Below are 15,474 nucleotides of genomic sequence, written 5' to 3'. Positions count from 1 at the left end.
GGAGGAGATAAAGGGACGTAGCAACTGGCCGGGTAGAAACTTCTGGTCCCATCCAGAGAACTTGGCGGCGCCCGCGGGTTGGATGCGGAGCTCCGCCCTGAGTCATCGGCTCTAATCATGGCGCGGCGTGGCGCGGCGGGGCGGGGCCTCGGGGCGGGGCCTGGGGGGGGGCCGGCCGCCCCTCCTCCCACCCGGAGCCCTCCTTCCTCCTCTTTTCCCTCCTTGGGGCTGCCCGGCAGAGGTCGCCCGGGGGTGAGCGACGACGCCTTCGCGACATTCGCCTGCTGGTGGTCAGCTGGGTCCGCGGGCCCCGCCCGGGGGCGTCCTCCGGTGTCCCCAGGACCGGTTTCGGTTTTCAGACTGCTTTGCGCCGCGTGGGTGTTCCTCGCAGGGGTGGGAGTCCGCGCTGCGTGGCGGCTGCCCCACCTTCGTATAGAAACGAAGGCATTGTGAACCTTCTGGGTGGTTTTTAGCTACAGTTCTCTCACTCCCCCCCGCTGCCCCCCGCCCCAATACACTGATATTAGGAAAATCATGTGCTTTCCTGGGGCCCGGGGACTGATAGGGAGGAGTTCTGGAAGACTGCTCTGACACCATCAACAAAGTCAGGCAGAAAATGTAAGTGCCATGGAAACTCACCTGCCTTCTTTTTTGAAACCTGAAGAAGGAAAAACCATGGTTTTATTCTCTTTGAATCTTATGTCTCAAATACAGAAACTCTCATTGCAGTGAACAATTCTAAAGAAAAGTCACATATAAAAAATTGTGGTAACATGTACCCAACATTTTCCACTTTAACCGCTTTCAAGTATACAATACAGTGGTGTTAATTACATTCACAATGTTGTGCTACCATCACTACTGTCCCTTGCCAAAATCTTGACATCACCCTAACAGGAGCTGTACCCAAGCCTTAATTACCTATTCCCCACCCCTCCACCATCCTGGTCCCTCTAATTTATTATTTTTTTAAAGTAGAGTTTGGTTTTTGCTACCAGATTGAAAGATAAAATTGCAAATTGTGACCTCTATTTGGGAAGTAGGGGCCAAATCTTTTTTACCAGTAAAAAGATTTGTTCGGTTGATTAAAAGGTGGTTGCATTTGTAACCTCAACTAAGCACCCTGAGTCACCTGGGAGGTCTTTGCCCAGAAAAGAGAATGTTTGGGAGGTTCCATTTTATATCTTTGGGCATGCAGACTCATTCACTGGGAAGCTTTTTTGGACTAATGTTAGGCCCAATTTTCCAACTCAGATTCAGAGAATATCCTGGAACTCTAAGAGACCCCCTTGCCTCTCCCTATGCTTAGCTCACTCCTTCTAGAGCTAGGAAGGCCTATCAATCATTTCCAGTGGAATGATCACCACTTACAAAGGTATACTTAGCAGCTTTGAAGTCCCAAAATTCAATTTTGTGAAAACATGCAGGTGATTTAGACTACAAGGACTGTGTCGGCTCACCAAACATACAAGAGACTGATGTATAAACCCGAATGCCATGCACTGATTTACCATGAGAAATATTACTGTTGAAGGCCCTGGACCCTCATGTCACTCGTGGTGTCTAATGTGTCTTCATATCTGAAGCCCTGAGCACAAGGCTGGGTCCAGAATCCATATTCAGTAAATGTTGATGTTCATTGAAGAGGAATCCAAAGTGAGTTTTTATTCCTATTTCCTTTGCTCAATTTACTTTCCACTACAGTGTGAGTTTAAGTACTGACGGCATTCTTTGCTGATCTTTTTTTTCCTTTCCTTTTCTTCTTTTGCTAGACAGAAGCAGGGAGGAAGCAAGTTTCTCTGGAACTAACCTAATTGCTTCTGAGGGTTGTGTGCCACGAGGGACTTATGGATTTGTCTAAAACAGAGCCCTGAGTCTTAAAAGCTGGTTAGAAGTTTCTTCAGGCTATGCTTTATTACAGATTTCTTGTAGAATTTCTCACTGGTAAGAGTAACCTCTGTCTTAATCCAGAAGCCTGTGACATAGCCTCAATGGGAGGCCTCAGATACACAGACCAGAAAAAAGAATAAAACTTGGGTATTTCTTCACCGAGTTCCAGACAGTGAGTCTTGACTTTTGCTCAGATTTTCCCATCAGCTTTAGCCACTGCTCCAGAGTTCAGAAAGATGTAACCAGATGAGTTACATGGGGAGACTTGGTTAGAGGGTTTCTTGCCACCAAATGAGACAGAGTCCTGCTTTCCATCCTGTCTCTCCTGGAAGAACTTACTGTATTGCTTATTGACCACAATATACTTGGTAAGTTATTTTACAGAGAGAAAGGGAACACGGTATTGTTTGTTTTATGGAATAATCTGAGGGATTACATATCAAATCAACTAACTCCAAAGCTTGAGTAACTAGAATTTCTTCTATTTTCGTGGGGGAAAAAACCCCAAAAAACAAAAACAAAAAACACGCTGATATTGCCAGTCTAAGGGTATTGCCTTTCCCAGAATCACTCTGTGTAGTTCTCTGTCGTATGCCTGTTAAAAAGTCAGGAATTGTTTTCTTTTTCTGTGTCTTCTGTTGTACTGTGAGCTCCTTGAGAGCAGGAACTGGCTTTTATTCTTCTTGGTATCATCAGGACCTAGTGCCTGGCATATCAAAGTTGCTTAATAAATGCTTAAGTGAATGAGATGATATCAGTTAATGATTCCAAAAGTCCATCCAGCATGCCTTGGGGTAGCCCTAATTTAGCTTAGTCCTTTATAGCTATAAAGTTCCACAAGACAAGTAAATATTCACAATGATGAATGCAAAGTACCTTCACATCCATCTAAGAAAGGTAAAATTGAATACAAAATAGTTGGGTTATTTTACAAAATTTGGTAATTCAGATAACTAACAAACCAGATTACTTTTATTGAATACATACCATGGTCTCTTCCCTTTAGGGAATGTATAGTCTACTTTGTGTGTTTATGTTATTTATTACATTATATAGTATCCATTATATACTATGTGTATTAGTCAGGGTTCTCTTGGGAAACAGAACCAACAGGAGATATCTGTAAATATGAGATTTTACAAAGTATCTCACACAACTGTGGGGATGCAGGAATCCAAATTCCATAGGGCAGGTTGCAAACTGGCAATTCTGATGAAGGTTTTCAATGAATTCTCCAGGAGAGGCTGGCTGGCTGAGGTAGAGATAAAAGTTCTCTCTTCTGACTGCTGAAGTCTCACCTCTCCCTTAATAGCCCCCCAACTGACTGAATTAAATCCAGCTGATTGGATTCTCCAATTGGGGAAGACACCCCCCTTAGTTGATCAAAGATGTAATCAGCCATAGGTGCAATCAACTGACTGATAATTTCAGTCCACAAAATATCCTTGTAGTAATAGTTAGGCCAGTGCTTGCTTGACCAGACAACTGGGCGTCATCATCTGGCCAACTTGACAAATAATCCTAACCATCACACTATGTTATATATATATATATTTAAATCAAAGTAGCAATTTCTCCAGTCTTAGGGTACACATTCCCCAAGATTTCTGAAGTTTATTTTCCCAGCCTGAGCTTCACCCTGGATTCCTTCTTCTCTCCTACTATCCAATCATCACCAAGTCTGTAGACTCCACCTCTTAAATGTTCCTTGACTCTGTCAATTCTCCTCTATCTTCATTGCCACCAGCCTGGCCCAGTTCACCCTCATCTCTCATCTGGATTCCAGCAGCAGCCTCCTAATGGGTCTCCAGCCTCAAGTCTTGTTCATCTCCCCTCCATGACCCACAAGGAAGCCACAGTGACCTTTTTCAAGCGCAAAATGGGTGGTGTCCTTTCTCTGAGTAGATCCTTTGATGGCTCCTGGTTGCATTCTGTATACCAAAGTCCAAACTCCTTGGCCTGGTGTACCCAGGTCCTTCCCCCCTCCACCCCCATCCCCAGTGTTCACTATGTACCCACCCTGCTGAATTAAATCATGCACACCCTGCGCTTTCTTTTGCCTCCACACACGCTTCTTCCTCCACCTGGGTACCTTCTCTCCCACCCCCATCTACCTCCCACTCCCTTGGCCTGACTCCTCTTGGTCTTCAAGTCTTTGGCATCCCTTCCCTCATCCTAGTCTGCATCTTGTGTCCTTTCTAAGTACTCTCGTGCAAATCTTGTGTCACCCTTTCAGCTACATGCATGGCAGTTGTTTGTCTGATTGTCCGATTTGTCATGGATTAATTCTCTTGAGGTCAGGGGCAGACCCTTCATCTCCACTGTTTCTCTACCATCTATTATGGGGGGCAAATAATAGTAAAAACAACAATGAAAATTGTAATGGCTATGATTTACTGAGTGTGCTTACTGTATTCTGGGTACTCTGTTAAAGGTTTTATGTCAATGATCTCATTTAATCTTTGGGAGGAGGCTGTGATGCAAGTCTTATTCCCACAGTTGCAAAGTGCTGCAGGAAGACTACGCGCCCTTGTCAGTCCCCTTTGGGGATTGGCTCAGTTGAAGAAAACTGCCTTCCCCAAGCAGTCTGGAAGCCTCCCAATGGCTTGTGTACAGAGGGTTATGTATAAAGGTCCAGGCCGTTTGTCCCAGAGCAGGATAGCTCTCAGGGGTGTCCCAGCTCCAGAGTGCCATCTGGGGTTGGCTGATACTTTCCTTGGGACTGCACTGCAGCTCAGATTCTCCCTCTGCCCCAAGCCTGCTTCCTGCCCTCCCTTTTACAGGTGTGGCACTGAAGATCATTCCCGAATAAACGTCCAGCTTGCCAAGTACTGTCTCAGAGTTTGCTTCCTGGGGAACCAAACCTGGGACAATCCTCTCAGCCACCTTATGAGGCAGGAATGATTATGATTCTCCTTTTATAGAGGAAGAAACTAAGGTTTACAGAACCTAAGTAACTTGTTCAAGGTCTTACACAGCTCATGATTTGTGGAGGTGGGATTTGAATTTCGGCAGTATGACTCTAGAGCCTACATTACAAATCGGGCACTAAATAAACAAATGAATCCATTGTTCCGTCCCTTTAATCAAAGGAAAATATTTTAAAAGCTATAATGGAGAAACAGAGATTTGAGCACACAGGTGTTCTCAATGCTGAGGAAATCAGGGCAGCAGCAGGCTGCTATGGAAGATTACAGATCAGCCCTATTGATGATGTGTGCCAGCCTGGCTGACTCACGGCACAGGCCACAGACTGGGGATTCCAGCCCAGCCACAATGATGAGTTTTAAATGAAAATGTCACCCAAAAGATTTCAGCAAAATCACGGCAAAAGCACTGATCATCCCAAACTAAACCAAAAAGTCATTTTTGTTTGTCTTTAGGATGTTATCAGGCATGGTATATGCACCTATACACCGCCCGGGTGGGCTCTTTCACTGTGGGCAGCATAGACAAGGGGAGGCCTGGGACACCTGGACAGAAGCAGTGGCCTTTCTCGAACGTTGGTCAAGTGCATCTGGAGAGACCACAGACAGTTGAGTGTTAGAGCAGAGAGTGAACAGGTCTCAGGTCTGATTACGCAGTGGAGACTTCCATGATAAGCTCTATAAATACACCCTGGTGTAGGTGGAGGGGGGGAAATCAGTATGACTTAACTGCAGAGTTTCAGATTGCAGCACTCATTTTGCATCTGTTTGTTATTAAAAGTTAACGTCTGTGCCTGCTCAGTCCAGCAGCCCTCTGCTCTGTGACCTCCCACGTCAGATACCGCCCTCACCAGGCAGACGTCTGGGCCCTTAATCATAAACTTTCTTGTACGGTTATTGAACTGTTTATGTTCTTCCCTGAGAGAATGGCAGGATCCATGGAAAAGGGGACTCAACCTTAATAAAAGGCTATTTAAAAATATATATATAAATCACTCTGCTAGGCACTTGATCTTATTAATTCCACTCAGGCACTGGCTTTCACCAGATCCATTTCACAGATGAGGAAATGGGCTCAGAGATGTTGAGTAACACCAGCAGGTAAAATGGGTATTTGAAAACAGGTCTGTCTGATTGCATAGCTTGTGTTTGCCTATGAGGCTAAATGCCCGTCTGACTTTTCTACTTCTCCATCTTGATGAGTCCTACTTGGACAGTCAGGCTACCAACCCTTATTGGCCAACTCAGATGCCACTTGTGGAATTCCTAGTGAGACCCTCCCTCTGGGTAATGATTGTGTGTGAACTGCATCAACCTTAATTGCCTTATTTGGCCTCAGGAAGCGCAGCAGCCCAGGGAGGGAAAGTTTCCTGATTTCTTATCTTCCTACCAGGCAAAAATTAAACTGCTTCCTGTCTGAGGAACTATTTGCCATGAAAAGTATTAAGCTCTCAACTCATTAAACTGAAACTCTTCAATATGTTTTTAAATTATATATAATTAAATATATATAATTATATGTATTTTTTTACTTCCACCCACTAATATCCTCCAAATCTAAGGATTGGGTTTCAGTCATGTCATTCTGATGGTGGTGGGTTGAAGCTGTCTGTACCCCAGAAAAACGTGTTCTTAAATTCAACCCATTCCTATGGGTGTGAGCCCATTGTAAGCAGGACATTCTGATGAGGTTGCTTTGGTTGAGGTATGTCCCACATCAACCAGAATGGGTCTGAATCCTATTACTGGAGTCTTTTATAGGAGAATGAAATTCAGGCAGAGAGAGAAAGCTGTGGAAGCAAGAAGCTGAAGCCAACAAAACCCAGAGGAGAAGGGAGAGACCAGCAGGCGCACCATGTGCCTTGCTGTATGACAGAGGAGCCAGGATCACTGGCAGCCAGCCCCAGAATATGGGCCTTCAGGAAGAAAGCATCTCCTTGATGATGCCTTGATTTGGACACTTTACTGGCCTTAACACAGTGAGTGAATAAATTCCCATTGTTTAAGCTGAACCATTTCACTGTATTTGTTTAAGCAGACTAAGAAACTAAACACTGACCCTACATAATTGCTAGTTTATGGAGTAAAACTTGAATACATAGTTGTACTAGTTGAATAGTGTCCCTGCAAATGCATGTCCACCCAGCACCTGTGAAATGACATTACTGGGAAATAGAGTCTTTGTAGATGCAATCAAGTTAAGATGAGGTCATACTAGATTAGGGTAGGCCCTGCAGCCAATATCATGGGTGTTCTTATAAAAGAGAAATTTGGACACAGACCCACAGACACAGAGGGAGAAGGCCATGTGACAACGAGGCAGAGATTGGAGTGATGCATCTGCAAGCCAAGAAATGTCAGAAATTACCAGCAACCACCAGAAGCTAAGAAGAGACGAAAACTGTTCATCCCCTAGATGGGATGAGCATGGCCCTGCCAACACCTTGATTTAAGACTTCTAGTCTCTAGCTGTGTGAGAGAATAAATTTCTGTGTTCTTATTTTATACTTCTTAAATTTATTTTTACAAGAGAAGTTGTAGACTTACAGGAAGATCATGCATAAAATACAGAGTTCCCATGTACCTTACCACTGTATTATTAACACCTTGCATTAGTGTGGTGCATTTGTGACACTTGATGAAAGAACACTGTAATAATTGTACTATTAACTATATCCATGGTTTACATTAGGGTTCAATTTTGTGTTGTGCAGGTCTGTGGTTGTTTTTTTTAAATTTTTATCCTTGTAACATATATACAATCTAAAATTTCTACCTTTAGCTACCTTTAAACATATAATTCATTGCTGTTAATTATATTCACAATGTGCTACCATCCTTTACCAAACTTTTCCATCACCCCAAACAGAACCCTGAACCAATTAGGCATTAATTCCCCATTCTCTACCCCTATCCCAGCCCCTGGTAAACTATATTCTAGTTTCTGACTCTATGAGTTTGCTTATTCTATTTATTTCATACCAGTTAGGTCATACAATAGTTGTCCTTCAGTGTCTCACTTTTTTTTCACTCAAAGTGATGTCTTCAAGGTTCATCCATGTTGTTGCATGTATCAGGACTTTATTCCTGTCTATGGTTGAATAATATTTCATTGTATGTTGTGCTGGTTTAAAACTGTTAAGTACTCCAGAAAAGCCATGTTCTTTTAATCCTAATCCAATTTTGTGGAGGCAGACCTATCGTTTGGATGTCACCTTTTGATTAATTATTTTCATGGGAATGTGACCCCACCCATTCAAGGTGGGCCTTAATAGTTTACTGGAGTCCTTTAAAGAGCTCACGGGGAAAAAATAGAAAAAGAGCTCTCGGAGAGGGAGAGAGGCAGAGCTGACACAGAGAGCAGAAAGATGAATCCAGAACACAGACGTTTGGAGATGCTAAGCTAAGAGGTGAAATACAGAGTTTTCCCCAGAGAAGCTAAGTGAGGACTGTGCTGGTTTGAAAGGATTTATGTACCCTAGAAAAGTCATGTATTAACCCTTATCCCATTTTGTGGAGGCAGCTGTTTCTTTTAAACCCTATTCAGAACTGTATGTTGGAAGTTTGATTAGTTTGTCTCCACAGAGATGTGGCTCACCCAATTGTGGGTATTAACTTTAGATTAGAGGGATATAGGACTCTACCCATTTCAGGTGGGTCTTGATTAGTTTACTGGAATCCTTTAAAAGGGGGAATAATTTTTTGAAGAGAACTACAAGGGAATGATGAGAGAGCACAGCAGAGCCTCAAGAATCACAGAGCTACACAGCCAGAGACCTTTGGAGATGAAGAAGGAATATGTCCCCAGGGGAGCTTTATGAAACAAGAAGCCGGGAGAGAAAGCTAGCTGATGTCGCCATGTTTGCCATGTTTCTTTCCAGTTGAGAGAGAAACGCTGAACTTCATTGGCCTTTCTTGAGTGAAGGTAACCTCTTGTTAGTGCCTTAATTTGGACATTTTTATAGACTTGCTTTAATTGGGACATCTTCATGGCCATAGAACTGCAAATTTGTAACTTACTAAATTCTAGCAAACTAGAACAAGAACCCACAGACACTTAGAGAGAGTAATTTGAAACCAGAAGCCAGGATAGAAGGACTTAATTTGGAATTTTTCATGGCCTTAGAACTGTAAAATTGTAACTTAATAAATCTCCTTTGTAAAAGCCAATCTATTTCTGGTATATTGTATTCCAGCAGGATAAGCAAACCAGAATATATGTATATACTACATTTTGTTTATTCATTCATCTGTTGATGGACACTTGGCTTGCTTCCATCCTTTGGCAACTGTCAATAATGCCACTGTGAATTTTGATGTGCAAATATCTGTCTAAGTCCCTGCTTTCAATTCTTTTGGGTATATACCTAGCAGTGGGACTGCCAGGTCAATATGGTAATTCTATACTCAACTTTCTGAGGACCTGTCAAATTATCTTCCACAGCTGCTGCACCATTTTACATTGCCACCATCAATAAATGAGTGTTCCTATTTCTCTACCTCCTCTTCAATACTTGTAATTTTCAGGTTTTTTTAAAAAATAGTAGCCATTTCTAGTGGATATAAAATGGTATCTCATTGTTGTTTTGATTTGCATTTCCCTGATGGCTAATGATGTTGGCTATCTTTTCATGTGCTTTTAGACATTTGTCTATCTTAAGAGAAATGTCTAGTCAAGACTTTTGCCCATTTTTAAATTGGCTTATTTGTCTTTGTGCCAGTTAGAAAGTACTATGTACCCTAGAAAAGCCATGTTTTAATCCTGATCCAATCTTGTGGGAGCAACCATTACTGTAGGTTGGAATCTTTTGATTTGATTATCTCTATGGAGATGTTACATGCCCAATTGTGGGTATTAACTTTTGATTAGATGGGGGTGTGACTCCACCCATTCCAGATGGGACTTAATTAATTTACTGGAATCCTTTAAAAGAGGAAACATTTTGGAGAAATGACAGAAGCCTTAGAGCTGACAGAAATTTCACAGTAGAGCTGACACAGATGTACACACATGGAGATCAGAGACATGGATGTTTGGAGATGCTTAGAGCCCAGCAGATATTGCTATGAGATGTTAAGCAAGCCAGAACTTGGAGAGAGCCAAGGGAAGCCAGGAGATCAAAGCCAGCCCTAGAGAAGTAAAGTAAGGAACCTCCACAGGTACAGGGGATGAAAGCAATGGAGCCCATGAGCAAAGGACCAGCAGATGCCAGCCACGTGACTTCCCAGCTGAGAGAGGTGTTCCTGACCCATTGGCCTTTCTTGAGTGAAGATAACCTCTTATTGGAGCCTTAATTTAGACACTTTCACTTCCTTAGAACTGTAAACTTGAAACTAATTCAATTTCCCTTTTTAAAAGCCATTCAAACAAACAAAATTTAATAAATAAATAAAAGTCATTTCAGTTCTGGTATACCACATTCCACAGCTTGTGAACTAACAGTCTTTATATTGTTGCATTGTAGAATTTCTTTATATATTCTGGATATTAAATCCTTATCAGATATATGATTTCCAAACATTTTCTCCTATTGAATAGGCTGTCTTTTCACTTTCATCATAAAGTCCTTTGATGCATAAAAGTTGTTTATTTTAATAAGGTCCTATTTGTCAATTTTTTTGGTTTTCTTGTTTGTGCTTTGAGTGCAAAATCTAAGAAGACATTGCATAACACAAAGTCCTGAAGATGCTTCCTTATGTTCTAGGAGTTTTACAGTTCTGGCTCTTAAATTTAGGTCTTTGATCCATTTTGAATTGATCTTTGTATATAGTGTGAGGTGGGGGGGTCCACCTTCATTCTTTTACATATGAAGATCCAGTTTTCCCAGCCCCACTTGTTGAAGACACTATTCTTTCCCAGCTGAGTAGACTTAACAACCTTGTCAAAAATCAATTGGCCACAAATATATGGGTATATTTTTGGACTTTTCATTGTTTTTGAACTGTTTGAACAGAATAGGTTTTAATTCTTCTTGAAAGTTTTGGTAAAATTCATCTGTGAAGCCGTCTGGTCCTGGGCTTTTCTTTGCTGGGAGGTTTTTGATGACTGAGCCAATCTCTAGTAGATTTTGGCTTGTTGAGTCAGTGTAGGTGGTCTGTATATTTCTAGGAAGTTGTCCATTTCCTCTTTCTAATTTGTTGGGTAAAGTTGTCATAGTATCCTCTTATATTCCTTTTTATTTGTGGGGTTGGTAGTAACGTTCTCCCTTCCATTTCTGATTTTAGTTATTTGAATCCTCTCTCTTTTTCTCTTTGTCAGTCTAACCAAAGATTTGTTGATTTTATTTAGCTTTTTAGAGAAACAACTTTTGTTTTTGTTGATTCTACTTTTTTCTTTTATTATTTTCTATTTAATTTATCTCCACTGTAATCTTAGTTTTTTCCTTATGTTTGCTTTAGGTTTAGTTTGAGCTTTTTTTTTTTTTTTCGATCAGCAAGTTTTGAGGTTAAGTCTCTGATTTGAAATCTTTCTTCCTTTTTTTTTCTGCTTTTTTTTTTTTTCTTTTTAATTACATGGGCAGGCACCAGGAATTGAACCGGGGTCTCCGGCATGGCAGGTGAGAACACTGCCTGCTGAGCCATGATGGCTTGCTCCTTTCTTCCTTTCTAATGTGAACATTTAGAACTATAAAATTTCCTCTCAGCCTTTTCTGCATCTGATATGTTTTAGTATGTTGTGTTCTCTTTTAATTTTCTCCAAGATATTTCCTAATTTCCCTTGAGATTTCTTCTTTGACACCTTGGCTATTTAAGAGTACATTGTTTAATTTCCACATATTTGTGAATCTTCCATTTCTCCCGCTATTATTGATTTCTAGCTTTTTTCCATTGTGGTCAGAGAAGATAAAGTGTATGATTTCAAGACTTCTGCATTTATTGAGACTTGTTCTTTGACCTAACATATGGACTATCCTGGAGAACGATCCATGTGCACTAGAGAAGAATGTATATTATGCTACTGTTGACTGAAGTGTTCTATATTTGTCTATTAGGTCCAGTTGGTTTACATTATCATTCCATTTCCTTATTGATCTTCTGTTTAGATGTTCTACCCAATGTTGAAAGTCATGTATTGAAGTCTCCTACTATTAATACAGAGCCAGCTATTTCTCCCTTCAAATCTGTCAATATTTGCTTCATCTATTTTGGGCTCTGCTGTTAGGTGTATATATATATTTAAAATTGTGACTTTTTGTTAAATTTATTCCTTTGTCAGTATAATAATATTCTTTGTCCCTCATAACAGTTTTTGACTTAAAGTCTATTTTATCTAATATTAGTATAGCCACCTGTTTTAGTTTCCTAGGCTGCTTAAAGTAAATTCAATGAAAAGGGTCAGGTGAAACAATGGGAATTTATTTTGCTCATGGTTTTGAGGCAGGGAAAATGAAAGCAATACTTTCTTCCCCAAGACCAGCTGCTGGTGATCCTTGGCTCCCTTTCACAAAGCAAGGCAAATGGAAGGATGCATTGGTCTCTCCTTTCTCTTCTAGGTTTCATTGAGTTCTGCTTCTTGCTTCCTGGATTTCTCTCTCTGTGTCTGAATTTCATTCTTTTATAAAGGACTCCAGTAATAGGATTAAGACCCATCCTGACTAAGGTGGGACACACCTTAACTAAAGTAGCCTCATTAAAAAGTCCTTCTCACATTAGGTTTACACTCACAGGAATGGATTAAATTTAAGAACATGTTTTTCTGGGGTACATACAAGGTTGAACTCACCACACTACCCCAGATCTCTTTTGGCTACTACTTGCATAGTATATCTTTTTTTCCATTCTTTCACTTTCAACCTATTTGTGTCTTTCAGTAGTAAGGTTAGTCTTTTGTAAATTATGTGGGTCAGTTTTATTTTTTTATCCATTCTGCCAATTTTTGCCTTTTGACTGGAGAGTTTAATCCATTTACATTTAAAGTAACTACTGATAATTCAGAACTTTCTTTTGTCATTTTGGTATTTTGTCTTTGTTAGTGTGATACCTTTCCTGACTATCATATCTTCTATTAATGTGTGCTTTCATATTTATTAATTTTTTTGTGTGTTGTATCATTTTTGAGTCACTTCTCACTTCTTTCTAAATATATTTTTTCTGTGGTTAGCATGGAGTTAAAATGTAATATCCCAAACCTGCAACAATTATGCTTGACTTAATACCAACTTAACTTCAATAGCATACACATACACTCTTCCTAAACCCCTCTATTCCTGCACTTTTTTTTACTTTATACAAGTTATCTATGTACATTATATGTTCAAACCATAGATTTATCATTACTTTTATGCAACTGCATTTTAGCACATGTAAGAATTAAGAACTGGAGTTACATACCAAAAAAATATAATATGATAGTACTTGCGTTTATAATTAGTCAAATGGTTACCTTTACCAGGGGTCTTTAATTCTTTGTGTTGCTTTGATCCACTGGCTTGTGTCCTTTTCTTTCAGTCTGAAGAACTCCCTTTAGTATTGCTTATAGGGCAAGTCTAGTGGTAATGCACTCCCTCAGCTTTTGTTTATCTGGGAGTGTCAGAATCACTCCCTAATTTTTGAAATAGTTTTGCCAGGTATAAAATTTTTGATTGGCAATTATTTTCTTTCAGTGCTTTAAATATTGTGCACCACTGTCTTCTTGCTTGCATAGTTTCTAATCAGAAATCAGAACTTAATTTTATTGAGATTCCTTTGTACAGAACTCATTGCTTTTCTCTTGTGGCTTTCAAAACTCTCTTCTTTGTACTTGACATTGGAAAGTTTGACTAGTATGTGTCTGGGCATGAGTCTCTTTGAGTTAACCCTGTTTGGGATTTGTTGGGATTCTTAAATGTTCACATCTTTCATTAAATTTGGGAAGTTTTCTGCCATTAGTTCTTTAACTATTCCTTCAGCGTCTTTCTCTCTTTCCTCTCCCTCTGGTACTCCCATAATGCATATATTCTTGCACTTGATGGTGTCCCACAGGTCCTTTCTAATTCTTTTTCCTTTCTGCTTCCCAGCCTGAATCATTTCAATTTTCTTGTCTTCAATCTTGATTCTTTCTTCTGCTTCCTCCAACTTTCTGTTGAAATTGTCTGGAGAATTTTTCATGTCAATTATTGTGTTCTTCAACTTAAGTATTTCCTATTGAGAATCTCAAACAGATATCCATATTATTTTCCTCATATCCTTTAGTTCTTTCTTTGTGTTTTCCTTTTTCTCCTTGAACATATTGAGGCTCAGTTTTTCTAAGTCTTTGTCCAGTAGGTTCTAAATCTGGCTCTCTTCACTGATAGTTTCTGGATTTTTATCTTGTTCCTTTGTATGGACTGTTTCTTTGTCTTGTAATAGTTTATTACACGGTGTACATTTTAATATTTTAAAGTGTTAACCCTGGGATATAATCCCTGAGCTGTATATTCCTTAAGTTTGTATCTAGCTAGTGATATAACAGAAGATTCCCTGAATGTCAGGAACTAATCAAAACAAACAAACCAAAGCATAAAACACTTTTCACAGTCTGTGAAAATTAGCTCTACTTTACGTGGTGGTCTCCTTCACAGCTTAACCTCCTATCCAATAGGTCAACCCAGGGCTGGGTGGAGTCACAGAGCCTGCTTCTTTGCCTGGGCTTGTGCTTGGAGGTGACCCCGTTTATAGGAGTTCCAGTGACTGCCCCTGTACTCCTTTTGAAATACACATTCACCCCCTACTAGGTGCTCTTTTTTTATGACTTAATGCTGGTAGACTTTTGCCAGACTTCTTTGACTTAATCTTTTCTCACACCATCCCAGCAGTCTGCACGCTGCTTCTCTGCCCTCAGAACAAACTCTGGGAGAATGAGCCTGAGACAAGTTTCCTGGTTCAGTCCCTCAGACTTCTACCTGAGAGATTTGTACTGATATACAGACACCCCAGTACATTTACAGGGGCCACTCTGCTCTCTGGAACAGGGCCAGGGGTCCACAATGGGAACACAAGCTGGTTCCACCCCACATTGTGGAGGGGATGGTAGTGGTAATTTAAAGCTGTTATGGACACCAGAAAAGATCATGTTCTTTTAATCCATTCCTGGGTTAAATAGATGTAGGCCTGTTGTAGGTGGGATCTTTTGATTAGGCTATTTCAATTGAGATGTTACCTACCTCATTCAATGTGGGTCCTAATCCTCTTACTGGAGTCCTTTGTAAGAGGACAAAAGAAAGAAAACAGCCCCAGATAAATTTAGAGAAAAGGCCCCCAAAGAAGCTGAGAAAGGAAGCCACAGATGGAGAAGCCAGAAGCTGAAAGCAATGCAACCCAGAGAGAAGGACCAGCAGACATTGTCATGTGCCTTGTCATGTGACAAAGGAGTCTGGATTTCCAGCAGCCTTTCAACTGGTATTGTCCAGTGGATGCCTTAATTTGGGTATTTTTCATTGTCTAAGAGCTGTAAGCTTGTAAGTTAATAAATACCCATTGTAAAAGCCAACCCATTTCTGGTAAATTGCATTACAGCAGTATCAGCAAACCAAAACAGTGGGGAAGGAGCAAACAAGGGCACCAAGAGTTTCTTCTATGGCTACTGAATCAGTGTTTTCTTGATTTCCTAGTTAATGCAGTCCTTTAACTGTTTCCATAGATTTAAGGAAGATTACTGTCTTTAAAATTCCTCTAACATATTTGCCCGGAGGAGTTGGAA

The 15,474-nt window shown here is 40.5% G+C and overlaps 1 long non-coding RNA gene across 2 annotated transcripts in view; it reads right to left on the bottom strand.

Moving 5' to 3' along the window:
* Positions 1–226: 226 nt before the first annotated feature.
* Positions 227–15,474, bottom strand: part of LOC143654369 (uncharacterized) — a 65,116-nt gene continuing 49,868 nt past the window's right edge. The window contains exons 4-5 of one of the 2 annotated variants that reach the window (XR_013161780.1): positions 640–658; positions 227–426 (exon numbers count right to left, since the gene is read on the bottom strand). This is a non-coding gene — a long non-coding RNA (uncharacterized LOC143654369). The remainder of the gene's footprint in view (positions 427–639; positions 659–15,474) is intronic. The other variant, XR_013161782.1, reaches the window with a different exon arrangement.

This window comes from Tamandua tetradactyla, chromosome 13, assembly GCF_023851605.1.
Source record: "Tamandua tetradactyla isolate mTamTet1 chromosome 13, mTamTet1.pri, whole genome shotgun sequence".
Classification (NCBI taxonomy): Eukaryota; Metazoa; Chordata; class Mammalia; order Pilosa; family Myrmecophagidae; genus Tamandua; species Tamandua tetradactyla.
Note: the sequence above shows the minus strand (reverse complement) of the source record. Positions and strands in the feature narration are given on the sequence as shown.